The sequence below is a fragment of the Aegilops tauschii genome, chromosome 2 (assembly GCF_002575655.3).
Source record: "Aegilops tauschii subsp. strangulata cultivar AL8/78 chromosome 2, Aet v6.0, whole genome shotgun sequence".
Taxonomy (NCBI): domain Eukaryota; kingdom Viridiplantae; phylum Streptophyta; class Magnoliopsida; order Poales; family Poaceae; genus Aegilops; species Aegilops tauschii.
In genome coordinates, this window is record NC_053036.3 from 505,511,584 (window position 1) to 505,530,533 (window position 18,950).

Here is an 18,950-nt window from a genome sequence, read left to right on the forward strand (position 1 = left end):
CCGCCGCCGAGATCCGAGAATAGCCGCCACGCCTGAGGGGCGAGAGGAGCCGCCACCGAGATCCGAGACTGGCCGCCGCGGCTGAGGACCGAGAGGAGACGCCGCCTCTAGGTCCCGACTGTGACACACCGCCGCCTCCAGGTCGCCGCCAAGGTCCGCAATCGCCGAAGCCGGCCGACCCCCACCTCCATGTCGTCGTCTCTCAACCTCCATCGACCTCCTCTCGGATGGATCCTGCACGTCGCTAGATCGACGGAAGGGGACCTCCACTGTCGCCGTTCTTCTCCCTCCCCGACCTCCCGTCACCGTGCTCCCCGGATCTCGCCGTGGCCACAACCGGCGGAGCTTCCCCGACCACCACCGATGATGCCAGCAAGGTAGCCACGGTTGTTGCTGCCGTATCCATGGAGGAGCTCACCCCGGCCTTCTCCTCGTTTTCCTCTTGTTGTATGGCTTGATACATATTGCTATGCGTTATCACTAACGCATTCTTAATGCAACACCTTCTAGAGATAGCATTGACGGTAGTACACATGTTTTGTACTGTAAGCCATTGCATTTATGAAAGTGCAACTAATCCCTGGGTGTTTTTGGTAATTCCTGAAAACATATAGCTCATTGAACTAATACTCTTTCAAGATGATTATTTCAGAAAGTTCAATGATTGGCATGCCATGGACTAGGAATGTGGACCCCTCAAAATGCTAAGGACACATATTGGCTCTAGCTCAAGACTCTACATTTTTCATTTTAGTTATCCAAGATCACATTAAATCCATAGGAAAGCCAATACTATTAAAAGGGGATGAGGTGTTGCTTAATGGCTTGCTTGCTCAAAATGCTTAGTGATATGCTCCAAAATCCCTCAACCACTTTCTTAATCTATCTATTATATACATAAAACAGAAGTCAAACGAGCCATCACGTTTGTCCACATGCATTAAATTATCCCGGCCGTAAATTGTAGATATTAACGACCAAGATTTAAAGGAATTAGCGTTACATATGAATATCATCACATAGATGCAATTAGGCACGTCACCTTTGCCATTACAATGTACATCAAGCAAAAAGAAAAACATTTCGGCAGCCATCTAAGGAAAGTCAGGTCCGCATCTAACTAAGGAAAGGTCCAATCTAGAAAAACAAAACAGTCCAATGGTAGCTACCCTCCCACCCAAAAATACCGTCCAGGCAAAGCAATCAGTTCAGACTCTTTCTTTTTCCACGTAAGGAAACAATCCAACCAGGATAGGTTATGTACAAAAATAACTACGTATAAATAAATAATTGGTGAACGCCTGCACGGATGGAACCTTAGCTAGCACGTACAAAGAGCTTAGATCCATAACTGAACAGATATATTGGCAAGGCCTATTTAGAAATTGCCATTCTATTTGGAGAAATACTTGCATTGCCCAGCCATGTTTATAAATCCCAATCCTAATAGGACGTGTACCTACGTCGTCACGTCTAGAACGATAAAGTGGCATAGGGAAGATAAGTGAGGAAGTACTGATAGATTCACATTATCTTCCCTCAAAATGCTAAGGATCCTCACTTATCTTCCCTCAAAATGCTAGATCGTATTTGACTGAATTCTAAAATGCATCTGACTGCATATTCTTTTTTTAGGGAAAACATGCACCCAGCGTGTGCATGTATTTATGTACGGTATGAAAGATGTGTATATAACGAATACGAAAAAAGTGGCATAGGGAAGATAAGTGAGGAAGTACTGATAGATTCACATTAGCATGAATTGATGGACAAGTGGTTGTTTTTGCAGAAATGATGTTTTTTAAGGTTCACATACATGGCTTGCATGGCATTAGACAAAATTTTATCAATGATCTATGTGGGAAATCGAGAATACGACGAAAAAAGCTAAACAATGTCGTTAGTGCGACAGTGAATGTTGGAAGCAAAAGAACATGCCAATTCCATTAGGTTGTTTTCATGCGTAAAAAAATATTTAATCACATGGAAAACCATGTTATTATGGATAGTGAGCAAATGAGGATGTTAGCAATTTTACACAAAGATACATCAATGGTTACATTTCCTAGGATGGCCAAACCGTTTGTTGACCAACAGATAAAGAAAAGTGGAAGAGATAAAATGAGAAGTTACAAGGATAATATATTGATCACAATGGCTTAATTGTCTACTTAGACAAAATTCTAATCAAGAAGTTTCACTTGATGGAATATCGTCCACTGAAGTCCAATAGTGTTTTATTTAAGTTTACATTACACTGGAAGATGCTTTTATATTATTTAACTACCCAACTTATGCCAAAAATCTAAACTTATAAATTGTAAATAAATAAAACAATATATTGTAACAAATCTAGCCGCGCAAATGCGCGGGTCACCCCGCTAGTTCCACATATGTCCCAAACCAAAAGTCAAACTTGGCCCCACCGATTTGATCTATCCGGCACCACCGAGTTCATTTGACATAGCCACTGCCAGAAACCCTAATCAGTTCGGTCTCACCGATAGGGATCTCGGTCTCACTGAGATGGGATTGTTAACTCTCTGTTTCCCTTCGTAACATTTCGGTCTAACCGAGATGAGCGATTGGTCCCATCTAGTTCGCAATGCAAACTCTCTGTTTCCTCTTCATAACGTTTCGGTCTAACCGAGATGAGCGATCGGTCCCACCGAGTTTGCCTGACTAACCCTCTGTGTGCCTATTACAGAAATCGGTCTCACCGAGTTCATGTTATCGGTCTCACCGAGATTACGTTATGCCCTAACCCTAATGAAATTGGTCCCACCGAGCTGACATGTCGGTCCCACCGAAAAGCCTAACGTTCACATTTTGAACTAAAGCGGTCTGACCGAGTTTGGTAAATTGTGTGTAACGGTTAGATTTTGTGTGGAGGCTATATATACCCCTCCACCCTTCCTCCATTCATGTAGAGAGCCATCAGAACGTGCCTACACTCCCAAAATTCATTTTCTGAGAGAGAACCACCTACTCATGTGTTGAGACCAAGATATCCCAATCCAACCACAAGAATCTTGATCTCTAGCCTTCCCCAAGTTGCTTTCCACTCAAATCATCTTCCCACCTAATCCAAATCTGTGAGAGAGAGTTGAGTGTTGGGGAGACTATCATTTGAAGCACAAGAGCAAGGAGTTCATCATCAACACACCATCTATTACCTTTTGGAGAGAGATGTCTCCTAGATTGGTTAGGTGTCACTTGGGAGCCTCCATCAAGATTGTGGAGTTGATCCAAGGAGTTTGTACGGGCAAGGAGATCGCCTACTTCGTGAAGATCTACCCTAGAGAGGCAAGTCCTTCGCGCGCGATGGCCATGGTGGGATAGACAAGGTTGCTTCTTCGTGGACCCTTCGTGGGTAGAGCCCTTCGTGGACTCGCGCAACCGTTACCCTTCGTGGGTTGAAGTCTCCATCAATGTGGATGTATGATAGCACCACCTATCGGAACCACGGGAAAAATCTTCGTGTCTAAATTGTGTTTGCTCCCTCCAAACTCCTCCCCTTTACCTTCATATGCAATGATTTACATTCCGCTGCTATACTCTTAGAATTGCATGTGTAGGTTGATTGCTTGACTTGTACTAAGTTGTTAAAATCTGCCAAGACTTAAAATTGGGAAAAGGCTAGATTTTTATTTGGTCAAGTAGTCTAATCACCCCCCTCTAGACATACTTTCGATCCTACAATTTACCTATAGGAATATGCCACTCATAGTTCTCTCGGTATGTTTTCGATACATGTTCGGAATATCTGCAGCTAGGTGCATACAAGATGAATCTTCAAGATATGCTATCTTGCTTCGTAAGTACTGCTATTTAAGGTGAGCCTTGCAGAACTCTCTTTTCATGTTTCCAGTTTATCCTAAAGTATTTTAGCCTCAATTTCCCGTCATTTACATAGATGTGGGTTATGCTAATCGGACTGGTAAGTTATGGTATTGTAGCTACTACACATGTCCCTCGATTTCCCAGTTCCATGTGTCAGGATGCTAATATGGGTGTTACTATATTGTCTTCCAGTTTATCCTAAAGTATTTTAGCCTAAATTTCCTGTCATTTAGATAGATATGGGTTATGCTAATCTGACTGGTAATTTATGGTATTGTAGCTACTGTACACGTCCCTCAATTTCCCAGTTCCATGTGTCAGGATGCTAATATGGGTGTTACTATATTGCCTTCCATTTTGTAATATGTTATCTTCGCAATTTCTCAGGGCCGCTGCCGCCGCCGTCCATAGCAACGCATAGGCCACTGCCCACTCCATCATTCCAAGCACGACACCATGCGTCGGAGCTTGTCGGGAGGCACGGAAGGACGAACAGAGTTCTACCGGTGATTCGTGTTGTCGCTGACGGTGTCAAAGGATCTGCGGTGCATGTGGACAAGGCGATGGGGCTGCCAACCTACCTCCTCTTCACCACAGCGCGTGTGGATTCTTGGGCTACCTCAACTTGGATCAGCTTTTTCAAGAGAGGATGCTTTCCATTCAGAGGTAAATGGTGCTCTTCAATTTTGTTGTTGTTTGATTTGGCTTGTAGTTTCTCCAAATGATGTGAGGCTTGGCTTTGGGTAGTACATCATCTTCTCCCGTGTCTAATTGCACACATAATAATCACTTGATTTATGCGCCCCAACCTTCAAATAGTTTGTAATTTATAGAATTCACTATGCACATGTTCATTCATGTATATGTGGCAGGATTCTGATGGAGAAGATAAAGACAAATAATACGCTGAAAATGATTTTACATCCTGGATCGAAAAGTAAAAGGGAAATCTTCGAGGAAAGGTATGTTCTACTGCAAAGGAACTTCCCGAGGGATCCCACTGAAATTGAAAGTATGTTTATTTTTTTATTCCTACATTTTGAGCATCTTGAAGGTTCATCACTTGATTTTCACTACTACATCATGTTTTATGTTACAACCCGTTTGAAGAGGAATTTCAGAGATATCTTCCCACTTATATGGAAATGTTGCAGCAAGTGGATTCCATGGATGTCTTTGATGAGGTAATATGTTTGTTTTACTTGTTCTTACTATTGAAAATTATTCTCCTATCATAAATAATAGTACTCCCTCCGTAAAGAAATATAAGAGTGTTTAGGTCACTATTGATCTAAACGCTCTTATATTTATTTACAGAGGGGTATCTTGTTATTGTAAGGCTGTTGCAGTTTTTCAATAAAAAAAGTTCTGCAATCATGTGGAAGTCGTGTTTATGAATGTCAAGGCCAACGCTGCACCATCATGGATGGACGGGATAGCTTGGAGGCGGACCGACGCCTACACCCCAACCCTCGCTGGCACCCATGCTGAAGGACGCCGCCGGCGCGCCAACGCCGGACGTTGCACGGATACCTCATCTTGGACCGATGCTGCTGGGGCAGCAACTCCACACCACCACAGTCTGGTAATGCAAATCCACCTCCCTTTGTCTGTTCTGAGTCATTGTTAATCATCCGACCGGAGTTGGTCAATGCTAGAGGATTGGGCTTGGTGGTGGCATTGCATATAGCAGCTTGTGGAATGGTAATGTTGCTGCCGTAGCCTTGATTATTTTGTAGTTTCATCCTAGGAAGCATTTAAGCTGTTATGAACCTGGATGTTTCACTTTAAGTTGGTTAATTCAACTTCTTGCTGTCACTGACGTATTGTTTTTCTTTAACCTTCTAGGGGTCTTGGGTACTGGCAAGGTGAAGATGTCGAACAAAACAACCTTCATCGACAGGTACAAATAATTTAGGATGTGTTTTGCCTTGTGTTATCCCGTTCTCTATTTTTTTATTCATGTACCTTTGTATAGTTGTATCCCCTTTTAAACAGTAGAGATTTATTGGCCAAGAGAAACTCTTGTTACATTTGAGGCTAATATATTGCTAATTTCAGTTATGTTATTGTGAAACCAAGACCTTGGAAAATACTGGTTAGTGATCCTAACAAGTATTTGTGTGTAGTATACTAAGATTGTTATGTCTTGCTTTAAATCTCCTGTATATAAGAAAATTTAAAGTAGCACCGGAACTTCTTAAACTAACCAGTCAACAAATATATCAGCATATTCATGGTTACGACAACTCACAAATAGAAATTTTTTTGCTGGCAATATCTACCTAATAGGACTGAAGATAAATGTTCTTGATCTGTGCCGCTTGGATAAGAGATCTTATGATGCTAATTGAGAACTTTACCTGGCCAATAATCCGTGACATTGTGATGGTTGCATAGATTAGAAAATAAATGGACAATGTATTTTTCCCATCTTAATGTTAAATAATTACCCTGTACCTTAGTACCTATAGATAATATTTTTGTATAGCAAAGGTGATGGCTAGATCATAAAATTGGCGGATTTGCATGCCTGATTTGAAAGTACAATTCATACTCATAGTGAGATTTTTTATCACTCAATATATCAGATGCTTACATTCTTGGGAGTTCATTGTATATCTTATTACGATGAAGACATACTTCCCATTGTGTTATCCTGCTAATGAATGTATTCAATTTATAGTGTAGTGGCTAATTTCATGAACTAAGTAGGTGTTATAGAATTTTGTCTTTTCATTTTAATTGTGTATATGTAGTTCTGCACAACACGCCTTCTTGCTGAATTATATCAACAGAAGCCAGTATGCTAAAATTAACTTATGCGACATTTACTTATGTGATGTGGATCAGCCTAAACAAGTTTTTTTCGTTAATTAGTTTGTCCATTTTTTCATGGATAAACTGCCTTAATCGATGCAGCATATGTTGGAGAATGCAGATTCAGCTTTTGTTTCAGTAGCTTTGGAGGTATCCTATACGACTATGAGTGATATACTTTCCTGTCTCCTCCCTCCATTTTACTCGAGTTAACCCCTGCACACACATGTCTATGTCTGCCTTCAGATGCTTTTCCATTTGCTACATATAATGTAGTTTTATGTATTTTCAAGCTCTTACTGTACCAGACTAAGTGTGGTTATATTATGCGTATATCTCTTTGGTTAGGACAATTGCAGCAAGGAAGTAAGCCAAAGAGAAAATGTCGGTGGCTTCAAAGGCCTTACCAGGTCCACCCATGAGGTCTCCCCAAAACTTCACGAGCCATCTAAATTGGTTGATTCCTCTGGTTCCGCACTACACATATTTTTCTAGATTCTACACATCAGAAAATTCTCGTGTACTCGACTCCATATTTTCTGTAGTTTCTTTCTCTGGCTAATTTCAAGTAACATCGAGATGTCTTGTGATTTTGTTTTGTTCATGAAGATGCAGAATCGAGAGGAGACCTAGAAAACTTCTTCTCAATTGAGAAAACACTCATTTCTGGCATAATCCGGTAATCCCACTCAAGGAGAAGCATCATCACTTAACCTGTTCATATTACCCTAGAAGAATTATGATACTTGCTGGCTCCTGCAAGCCAGGAAGGATTCTGATCAAGGCTTTGTTGGATGTTCCTCGGAATGCACATCATTGAGAGGCAGAACTTTGTTGCCCCCACCATCTCTGATCAAGACTTTGTTACCACCATTTATTTGTGCAATACCTACAGTTAATAACACAATGAAATAAGCTTTTTTCATGGGAACACAATGAAATAAGCTAGCTTTACATTATATCCTCAATTTCCAATCAAAATTTGAGTTTGGCCTCAATCATTTGCATGCATCACATGGTGTATACTTTTATGCGTGTCACCCCATCTCAATGTATATAATACACCATAGCAATTTATTTATCAGGATTATGTTGGCTTCGGCAACCTCTTCCTAATTTACAGTCCCATGAACAAAATATTATTAGATGTGTGTTGACGACAAAAATTCAGTACATATATGAAGTGTAACGAGAAGTTAAAACAAGAGAAGATGGAAACATATAGGTCATATTGTTTGCCGAGAATCAGTTGAGAATGAGAATTTCCGAATGAGATGGTTATCGTTTGATACGTCTCCATCATATCTATAATTTTTGATTGTTCCATGTTGTTATATTATCAATCTTGGATGTTTTATAATCATTTTATAGTCATTTTATATCATTTTTTGGTACTAACCTATTGACATTGTGCCAAGTGCCAGTTGTTGTTTTCTGCATGTTTTTTTACATCGCCGGAAATCAGTATCAGACGGAGTCCAAATGCAACGAAACTTCACAGAGATTTTTTGGACCAGAAGGAACATAATGGGCCCTGGCTACGCCTGGGGGGTCTCCCGAGGAGGGCACAACCCACCAGGGCGCGCCAGGAGGCCCAGGCGCGCCCTGGAGGGGCCCACCTCGGGTGCCCCCGGACCGCCTCTTTGCTCTATAAATACCCCAATATTCCCAAAACCCTAGGGGAGTCGACGAAATATTGATCCAGCCGCCACAGAGTCCAGAACCACCAGATCCAATCTAGACACCATCTTGGATGGGGTTCACCACCTCCATTGGTGCCTCTCCGATGATGCGTCAGTAGTTCTTTGTAGACCTTCAGGGTCCGTAGTTAATAGCTAGATGACTTCCTCTCTCTTGCTGAATTCTCAATACAATGGTCTCTTGGAGATCCATATGATGTAACACTTTTGTGGTGTGTTTGTTGGGATTTGATGAACTTTTGAGTTTATGATCAGTTATATCTTTTTATATCCATGAAAGTTATTTGAGTTTCTTTGATCCCTTATATGCATGATTGCTTATAGCCTCGTATTTCTTCTCCAATATTTGGGTTTTGTTTCACCAACTTGATCTATTTATCTTGCAATGGGAAGAGGTGCTTTGTAGTGGGTTCGATCTTACGGTGCTTGAAGGGGAACCGACACGTATGTATCGTTGCTACTAAGGATAAAACGATGGGGTCTATCTCTACATAGATAGATCTTGTCTACATCATGTCATCATTCTTATTGCATTACTCCGTTTTTCCATGAACTTAATACTAGAGGCATGCTGCATAGCGGTCGATGTGTGGAGTAATAGTAGTAGATGCAGGCAGGAGTCGGTCTACTAATGTTGGACGTGATGCCTATATAATGATCATTGCCAGGATATCGTCATGATTATTTGAAGTTCTATCAATTTCCCAACAGTAATTTGTTCACCCACCATTTGCTATTTTTCTCGAGAGAAGCCACTAGTGAAACCTACAGCCCCCGGGTCTCTTTCTCATATACTTGCCTTTGCGAGCTACTTTTCTTTTGCATTTATTTTCAGATCTATTAAACCAAAAATACAAAAATACTTTGTTGCACTTTATTTTATTTGTGATCTATTTATTCAATCTATTAGAACTTATTCCCGTCCGCGCATCGTTTCTGGCGCCGTTACCCGAAAGGGATTGACAACCCCTTTAACACGTCGGGTTGCGAGGTGTTGTTATTTGTGTGCAGGGGTTGTTTATGTTGTGTTGCTTGGTTCTCCTACTGGTTCTATAACCTTGGTTTCATATCTGAGGGAAATATCTACTGCCGCTGTGCTGCATCATCCCTTCCTCTTTGGGGAAATACCGGCGTAGCTTCAAGCGACATCAAAAGGAATTTCCTGCACTGTTGTCGGGGAGAATCAGGTCAAGATAGCCTCCCATCAACTTGCCAATTTCTGGCGCGGTTGCCGAGGAGGATCTTCAACATATACCAGCTTCCTAATTACAAATCTCATCTCCTTGCAATTTACATTATTTGCCATTTGCCTCTCATTTTCCTCTCCCTCACTTGACAAAAATTTGCCGTTTTATTCACTCTCTTTTTCCATTCGTCGTTTTCTCATCAGATCTATTCTTTGCTTGCAATCATGAGTGATTTCGGTATGGCACCAAAAAATGATGGCCTAACTCCTAAGATAGGATGTACGGGCAATCTGGATGCTAAAACTTTTATCTTGGGGCAAGGGAACGTTATGGGAAAAGAAAGTATCCAAGAATTTTTCAATTGTGTGGGAAATCTAAGTCTTGATGATGCTCCTATACTTAAAACTACTAGATCTTATGCGAATGCTATTTCAGAACTAGTTCTGAAACTTTAAAGTAAATTTATTCGTACTCAATCTACTTTGCAAAGATTATTTTTTGAGCTTCCCGAAATAAAGAATCCTAGGGCTAAAAAGTTGGCCAGTCTCGTTCTTATGAATGAGTTTGACTACATAATACGGGAAGCTAGGGAAATCTTTAATTTTTATGGTATGAATTGTGAAAAGCCCGTGATATATGAAATTCTTTACAATAGTGACTATGCACTAAGGCATTTGCTTGGGGATAATAAAATCTTTGATGAGAATCTTAAAAAAGAAGTCCCCGTTCTAGATATAATCCAACAAGTTTTCAATAATGTTAATCAACACTACTCTTGGATTGTTGCGGGAAATCAAAGGAGTTATGATGAAAACCAACTAAGGAATGTTAAAGTTTCCATGGATAATATGTTTTATGTTGTGTGTACAAAACACCATGATGAAAACACCTCTAAGAAAATTAAGAAGAAGAAGGATGACAAAACTTAGATCCTTGCTTTATGCCTAGCTAAGGGCGTAAGACTATAACGCTTGTTGGGAGGCAACCCAATGGATAAAATTTACTTTTGCTTTTTGCTTTCTATTTTTGTGTGGTTGCAAAATTATGATATTGTTATGATTGTGTTTTTGAGTGTTTTAATTAGTGTTTGTGCCAAGTAAAGCCTTTGGGATCTTGTTGGGTGATAGTTGTTTGATCTTGATGAAAAACATAAACTTATGCAGTCATGAAAACAATTGTTAAAAATCATCAGAACATGATAAAATGCAAATTATTTTTGAAGAAAATTAATATACAAATTACCCAGGTCATCCTAATTTTTTCAGAATTTTTGGAGTTACAGAAGTATTCGAAATAGTTAGATTGCTACAGACTGTTCTGTTTTGACAGATTCTGTTTGCTTTGTGTTCTGTGCTTATTTCGATGGCTCTATGGTTTTCTTTGATGAGTTTTTGCCATAGAAAAGTTGGAATATAGTAGATATAATGCAAAAACAGAATATTAATTGGTTTGATACGTACTTATAGTAGTGGTTTGCTTTCTTATACTAACGGGTATCATGAAGGTTTTGTTGAGTTTTGTGTGATTGAAGTTTTCAAGTTTTGGGTTATCTTACGATGGATGAAGGAAGGATAGAAGAGCCTAAGCTTGGGAATGCCCCGGCATCCCAAGCTATTATCCAAAAATGAGCAACCAACTAAGCTTGGGGATGCCCCCGAGTGGCATCCCCTCTTTCTTCTAACGACCATCGGTATTTTACTCGAAGCTATATTTTTATTCGTCACATACTATGTGTTTTGCTTGGAGAATCTTGTATGATATGAGTCTTTGCTTGTTTTATTTTGTGTTTTAAGTCATCGACCCCTGGTGGACACACCTATTTGAGAGAGCCAAAATTATGCCATGATTTGTTAGAATTGCTCTCTATGCTTCACTTAAATTTTTAATGAGCTATGGGCTTGCTCTAGTGCTTCACTTATATCTTTTTGAGCATGGTGTGCTTTAGTATTTTTGAAGAAATGCTCTCTTGCTTCATTTAGATTTATTTGAGAGTTAGTAAATTTTCAAGAAATTCTCTCTTGCTTCATTTAAATTATTTTAAGAGAAAGAAAAAGAATTATGCTCATGATCTTCACTTATATTTGTTTGAGCTTATGAAAAGCAACACATGAAAATTAGTCCCAAAGTGATGGATATCCAAGAAGGATATAATAAAAACTTTCATGAAGATCATTGGACAAAATAAACTTGATTCTTAGTAATAGTTTTGAGATATGATCATGTGATATGTGAGTTGTGTTGATGAGTAATTATGCTTTAGTAAGAATATTGGTGTTAAGGTTTGTGATTCCCTATGCAAGACAGAAAGTCAATAGTCATGCAATGAAATTATATCCTACTTGTGGTGCATTATTCGGTTTTAATTATGCTTAATGCTTGCTTATGAGATTATTCGTTTCTTGGTTGGTCGCTTCTCAATCTTTTGCTAGCCTTCATTTTGCACTAAGTATGATCTCTACTTGTGGATCCAAAATACTTTAAACCAGTTTTGTCACATGAGTCAATATATCTACCTATATGTGGTATTCTTTTGCCGTTCTAAGCAAATTTGCATGTGCCATCTCTAATTTTCAACATAAACTTCTCTTTTGTGTGTTCGTTTCGCTCGCGGAGCGGAGAGGGGTGGCTAATATTTTCCATGCTGGATGTGTTATCCTCACGATGAGTGTTATTCACTTGTCATTGAACGAGAGTAAGGCAAAGGTTTTAGGGATGCCCAGTCCCAAAATGCAAAAATAAATTTACTTTATGTTGTCAAATAATAATTTCCTTGGAAAGTGTTGGTATGGAGGGCAACCGTGGATATGGCTAGCCATCGAAAGTGAAAGTATGGTGTAAAAAGGAATAAACTTTATTTTCTGTTTGGGAACCGCCTATGATATATCTAGCATGGAAAGTGTTGGGAACTCTAAGTCATTTTCGTTGGTGGGATGGATACACCTCCCAAATTTTTTTTGATCTCTAAATTTTTCGCTTTGAGCTCTGGCACCTCTACAAATCGCTACTTCCCTCTGCGAAGGGCCTTTCTTTTACTTCATGCAATTTTTATTTTTGAATTTAAGTCTCCATCTTCTCTTATAAAAGCACCAACTAGGAGGCAATATGATCGTACTTGAGTATTGGGTGTAGCTAATATGCGATTGTGTTTCATGAATGGATCAATGGTTGAGCATGCTGGGCTAGGGATAACTTATTTTAGCGTTGATATTTTGAAAGACATGGTTGCTTGTTGATATGCTTGAGTATTTAAATTATCATGACAAAACTAGACTATTGCTTTGAATCACATAAAAGTTCAAATGTCCATGCTATAAATAAAATAATATGATATGACATGTTAGGCAGCATTCCACATCAAAAATTCTGTTTTTTTCACTTACCTACTCGAGGACGAGTAGGAGTTAAGCTTGGGGATGTTGATACGTCTCCAACGTATCTATAATTTTTGATTGTTCCATGTTGTTATATTATCAATCTTGGATGTTTTATAATGATTTTATATCATTTTTTGGTACTAACCTATTGACAAAGTGCTAAGTGCCAGTTGCTGTTTTCTGCATGTTTTTTACATCACAGGAAATCAATATCAGATGGAGTCCAAATGCAACAAAGATATATTCTGGACCAGAAGACACATAATGGGCCCTGGCTGAGCCTGGGGGTGCTCCGAGGAGAGCACAACGCACCAGGGCGCGCTAGGAGGCCCAGGCGTGCCCTGGTGGGTTGTGCCCACCTCGGGTGCCCCCCGGACCACCTCTTTGCTCTATAAATACCCCAATATTCCCAAAACCCCAGGGGAGTCGACGAAAATCAATTCCAGCCACCGCGCAGAGTCCAGAACCACCAGATCCAATCTAGACACCATGACGGATGCCGTTCACCACCTCCATTGGTGCCTCTCCGATGGTGCGTGTGTAGTTCTTTGTAGACCTTCGGGTCCGTAGTTAGTAGCTAGATGACTTCCTCTCTCTTGCTGAATTCTCAATACAATGGTCTCTTGGAGATCCATATGATGTAACTCTTTCGCGGTGTGTTTGTTGGGATCTGATGAACTTTTGAGTTTATGATCAGTTATATCTTTTTATATCCATGAAAGTATTTGAGTTTCTTTGATCTCTTTTATGCATGATCTCTTATAGCCTCGTATTTCTTCTCTGATATTTGGGTTTTGTTTGGCCAACTTGATCTATTTATCTTGTAATGGGAAGAGGTGCTTTGTAGTGGGTTCGATCTTACGGTGCTTGATCCCAGTGATAGAAGGGGAACCGACACGTATGTATCGTTGCTAATAAGGATAAAACGATGGGGTCTATCTCTACATAGATAGATCTTGTCTACATCATGTCATCATTCTTATTGAATTACTCCGTTTTTCCATGAACTTAATACAGTAGATGCATGCTGCATAGCGATCGATGTGTGGAGTAATAGTAGTAGATGCAGGCAGGAGTCGGTCTACTAATCTTGGACGTGATGCCTATATAATGATCATTGCCTGGATATCGTCATGATTATTTGAAGTTCTATCAATTGCCCAACAGTAATCTGTTCACCCACCGTTTGCTATTTTTCTTGAGAGAAGCCACTAGTGAAACCTACAGCCCCCGGGTCTCTTTCTCATATATTTGCCTTTGCGAGCTTCTTTTCTTTTGCATTTATTTTCAGATCTATTAAACAAAAAATACAAAAATACTTTGGTGCACTTTATTTTATTTGCGATCTATTTATTCGATCTATTACAACTTATTCCCGTCTACGCATCGTTTCTGGCGCCATTACCCGAAAGGCATTGACAACCCCTTTAACACGTCGGGTTGCGAGGTGTTCTTATTTGAGTGCAGGGGTTGTTTACGTTGTGTTGCTTGGTTCTCCTACTGGTTTGATAACCTTGGTTTCATATCTGAGGGAAATACCTACCGCCGCTGTGCTGCACCATCCCTTCCTCTTTGGGGAAATACCGACGTAGCTTCAAGCGACATCAAAAGGAATTTCTGGCGCCGTTGCCGGGGAGAATCAAGTCAAGATAGCCTCCCATCAACTTGCCAATTTCTGGCGCCGTTGCCGGGGAGGATCTTCAACATATACCAGCTTCCTAATCAAGAATCTCATCTCCTCGCAATTTACATTATTTGCCATTTGCCTCTCATTTTCCTCTCCCTCACTTGACAAAAATTTGCCGTTTTATTCGCTCTCTTTCTCCGTTCGCCGTTTTCTCGTCAGATCTATTCTTTGCTTGCAATCATGAGTGATTTCGGTATGGCACCAATAAATGATGGCCTAACTCCTAAGATAGGACGTACGGGCAATCTGGACGCAAAAACTTTTATCTTGGGGCAAGGTAACGTTATGGGAAAATAACGTATCCAAGAATTTTTCAATTGTGTGGGAAATCTAAGCCTTGATGATGCTCCTATACTTAAAACTACTAGATCTTATGCGGATGCTATTTCAGCACTAGTTCTGAAACTTGAAAGTAAATTTATTCGTACTCATCCTACTTTGCAAAGATTATTTTTTGAGCTTCCCGAAATAAAGAATCCTAGGGCTAAAAAGTTGGCCACTCTCGTTCGTATGAATGAGTTTGACTACATAATACGGGAAGCTAGGGAAATCTTTGATTTTTATGGTATGAATTGTGAAAAGCCCGTGATAGATGAAATTATTTACAATAGTGACTATGCACTAAGGCATTTGCTTGGGGATAATAAAATCTTTGATGAGAATCTTAAAAAAGAAGTCCCTGTTCTAGATATAATCCAACAAGTTTTCAATAATGTTAATCAACACTACTCTTGGATTGTTGCGGGAAATCAAAGGGGTTATGATGAAAACCAACTAAGGAATGCTAAAGTTTCCATGGATAATATGTTTTATGTTGTGTTTACAAAACCCCATGATGAAAACACCTCTAAGAAAATTAAGAAGAAGCAGGATGAAAAAACTTAGATCCTTGCTTTATGCCTAGCTAAGGGCGTAAAACTATAACGCTTGTTGGGATGCAACCCAATGAATAAAATTTATTTTTGCCTTTTGCTTTCTGTTTTTGTGTGTTTGCACAATTATGCTACTGTTATGATTGTGTTTTTTGTGTTTTGATTAGTGTTTCTGCCAAGTAAAGCCTTTCGGATCTTCTTCGGTGATAGTTGTTTGATCTTCCTGAAAAACAGAAACTTATGCAGTCACGAAAACAATTGTTAAAAATCACCAGAACATGATAAAATGCGAATTCTTTTTGAAGGAGATTAATATACAAATTACCCAGGTCGTCCTTATTTTTCAGATCTATCTTTTTATATCCGTGAAAGTATTTGAGTTTCTTTGATCTCCTTTATTCATGATTTCTTATAGCCTCATATTTCTTCTCCAACATTTGGGTTTTGTTTGGCCAACTTGGTCTATTTATCTTGCAATGGTAAGAGGTGCTTTGTAGTGGGTTCGATCTTACGGTGCTTGATCCCAGTGACAGAAGGGGAAACGACACGTATGTATCGTTGCTACTAAGGATAAAACGATGGGGTCTATCTCTACATAGATAGATCTTGTCTACATCATGTCATCGTTCTTATTGCATTACTCCGTTTCTCCATGAACTTAATACACTAGATGCATGCTGGATAGTGGTCGGTGTGTGGAGTAATAGTAGTAGATGCAGGCAGGAGTCGGTCTACTAATCTTGGACGTGATGCCTATATAATGATCATTGCCTGGATATCGTCATGATTATTTGAAGTTCTATCAATTGCCCAACAGTAATTTGTTTACCCACCATTTGCTATTTTTCTCGAGAGAAGCCACTAGTGAAACCTACGGCCCCCGGGTCTCTTTCTCATATATTTGCCTTTGCGATCTACTTTTCCTTTGCATTTACTTTCAGATCTATTAAACCAAATAAACAAAAATACCTTGCTGCATTTTATTTAATTTGTGATCTATTTATTCAATCTATTACAACTTATTCCCGTCCGCACACCATCTCTCGCGCCGTTACCCGGAAGGGATTGACAACCCCTTTAACACGTCGGGTTGCGAGTGGTTGTTATTTGTGTGGAGGGGCTGTTTACATTTTGTTGCTTGGTTCTCCTACTGGTTCGATAACCTTGGTTTCATATCTGAAGGAAATACCTACCGCCACTGTGCTACATCATCCCTTCCTCTTTGGGGAAATACCGACGTAGCTTCAAGCAACATCATGGTTTGACAGTGTTGATGCAGTTTCCGCTTCCATATGATGATTCATCATAAGGAACTTAAAATATTAAACTACTTCAAATTTTTGACACTTCCAAGTTATTAGCTTGGTTATTTTAAAAAAAGACAATTAGCAATTATTAGTTCATCAGTAGGGTTTGTTATGTTGCTAACTTTACTCGTTTATGTTCCTCTTCTGCATTATGTGAAACCAAATAGCCTACTTGGAGCGTATATATCTTAAATACGTTTATATTATCACATGTTTTTGCCAACGTCTCCATGAATAACACACTATTCTTCTCTGCATACTCCCGTGCCTCCTTGAGAAAAAGTACAATATCATCAAAACTATTTTACAACACGTTAACTATTTATCCCAACTTCATGGTGAAGTGTAAAATAGTACTACATGAGCAGGTACACTTTCACCTTCGCCTCTGCTTGGTACGACTGGAGCGAGCGGGGGCGTCATGCTTGCGTGGGGGCGGGCACTTGGGTCGGCGGCATTGGCTTGCTTTGATGGTGCGACGACGACCTGGGGTGTCTATTGGCCTCGTCTGCGGGCGGCCATCTGGTGAGAAGGCTGGCTCGAGGGATGGGAGGGCACCAGCGGCCATGTTTTTTAAGTCCCTGGAGAATTTGAAATAGAGAAGGAAATCTGAACTCAAATCATTCAGTCCCAAACAAAAAAATAACAGTGGGAAGCACAACTCAGTTAACAACTCTATCATACATTATAATCAGAAAATTAAGTTGACAATAACATTTGTAAGGTGTGCGCAGAAGTAAATCGCAAGCACTTCGATTACACTCACTTCCAATGTTGTTAAGCTGAAATTCTTGCAAAAGAAAATGATGATCTCCAGTAGAAGTTGTCGTGGACTTAACACGACAGATGCCCTAGCGAAAGGACTTAGGTGTGGAGCCATCGCAGCTACCTTAGCTTGAAGGGGTTAATCGGGACAAAGGACACAGAGTGTTTATACTGGTTCGGCCCCTCGCAATGAGGTAAAGGCTTACTCCAGTTTGGGGTTGTATTGCTTGGGTCTCGATTACCAGGGAGCGAATACGATTGACCTAGTTCTCGATCTCCTGTTTCCTGCCATAACCCGCCGCCGGGTCACCCCTTTATATACACAGGTTGATGCCCGGCGGCTTACAGAGTCCCGGCCGGCTCATACACAATGTGTCCGGCTCGGAGACTAACTAAGCTTGCCTTACAATATAAGTTACACAGATGGCGGTTTATCCTCTTGGGCCTTGATAACCCACAAGTATAGGGGATCCCAACAGTTTTCGAGGGTAGAGTATTCAACCCAAATTTATTGATTCGACACAAGGGGAGCCAAAGAATATTCTCAAGTATTAGCAGTTGAGTTGTCAATTCAACCACACCTGGATAACTTAGTATCTGCAGCAAAGTATTTAGTAGCAAAGTAATATGATAGTAACGGTAACGATAACAAAAGTAATGTTTTTGGGTTTTGTAGTGATTGTAACAGTAGCAACAGAAAAGTAAATAAGCAAAGAACAATATGTGGAAAGCTCGTAGGCATTGGATCAGTGATGGAGAATTATGCCGGATGCGGTTCATCATGTAACAATCATAACATAGGGTGACACAGAACTAGCTCCAATTCATCAATGTAATGTAGGCATGTATTCCGAATATAGTCATACGTGCTTATGGAAAAGAACTTGCATGACATCTTTTGTCCTACCCTCCCGTGGTAGCGGGGTCCTAATGGAAACTAAGGGATATTAAGTTCTCCTTTTAATAGAGTACCAGACCAAAGCATTAACACATAGTGAATAAATGAACTCCTCAAACTACGGTCATCACCGGGAGTGGTCCCGATTATTGTCACTTCGGGGTTGCCGGATCATAACACATAGTAGGTGACTATAGACTCGCAAGATAGGATCAAGAACTCACATATATTCATGAAAACATAATAGGTTCAGATCTGAAATCATGGCACTCGGGCCCTAGTGACAAGCATTAACCATAGCAAAGTCATAGCAACATCAATCTCAGAACATAGTGGATACTAGGGATCAAACCCTAACAAAACTAACTCGATTACATGATAAATCTCATCCAACCCTTCACCGTCCAGCAAGCCTACGATGGAATTACTCACGCACGGCGGTGAGCATCATGAAATTGGTGATGGAGGATGGTTGATGATGACGATGGCGACGGATT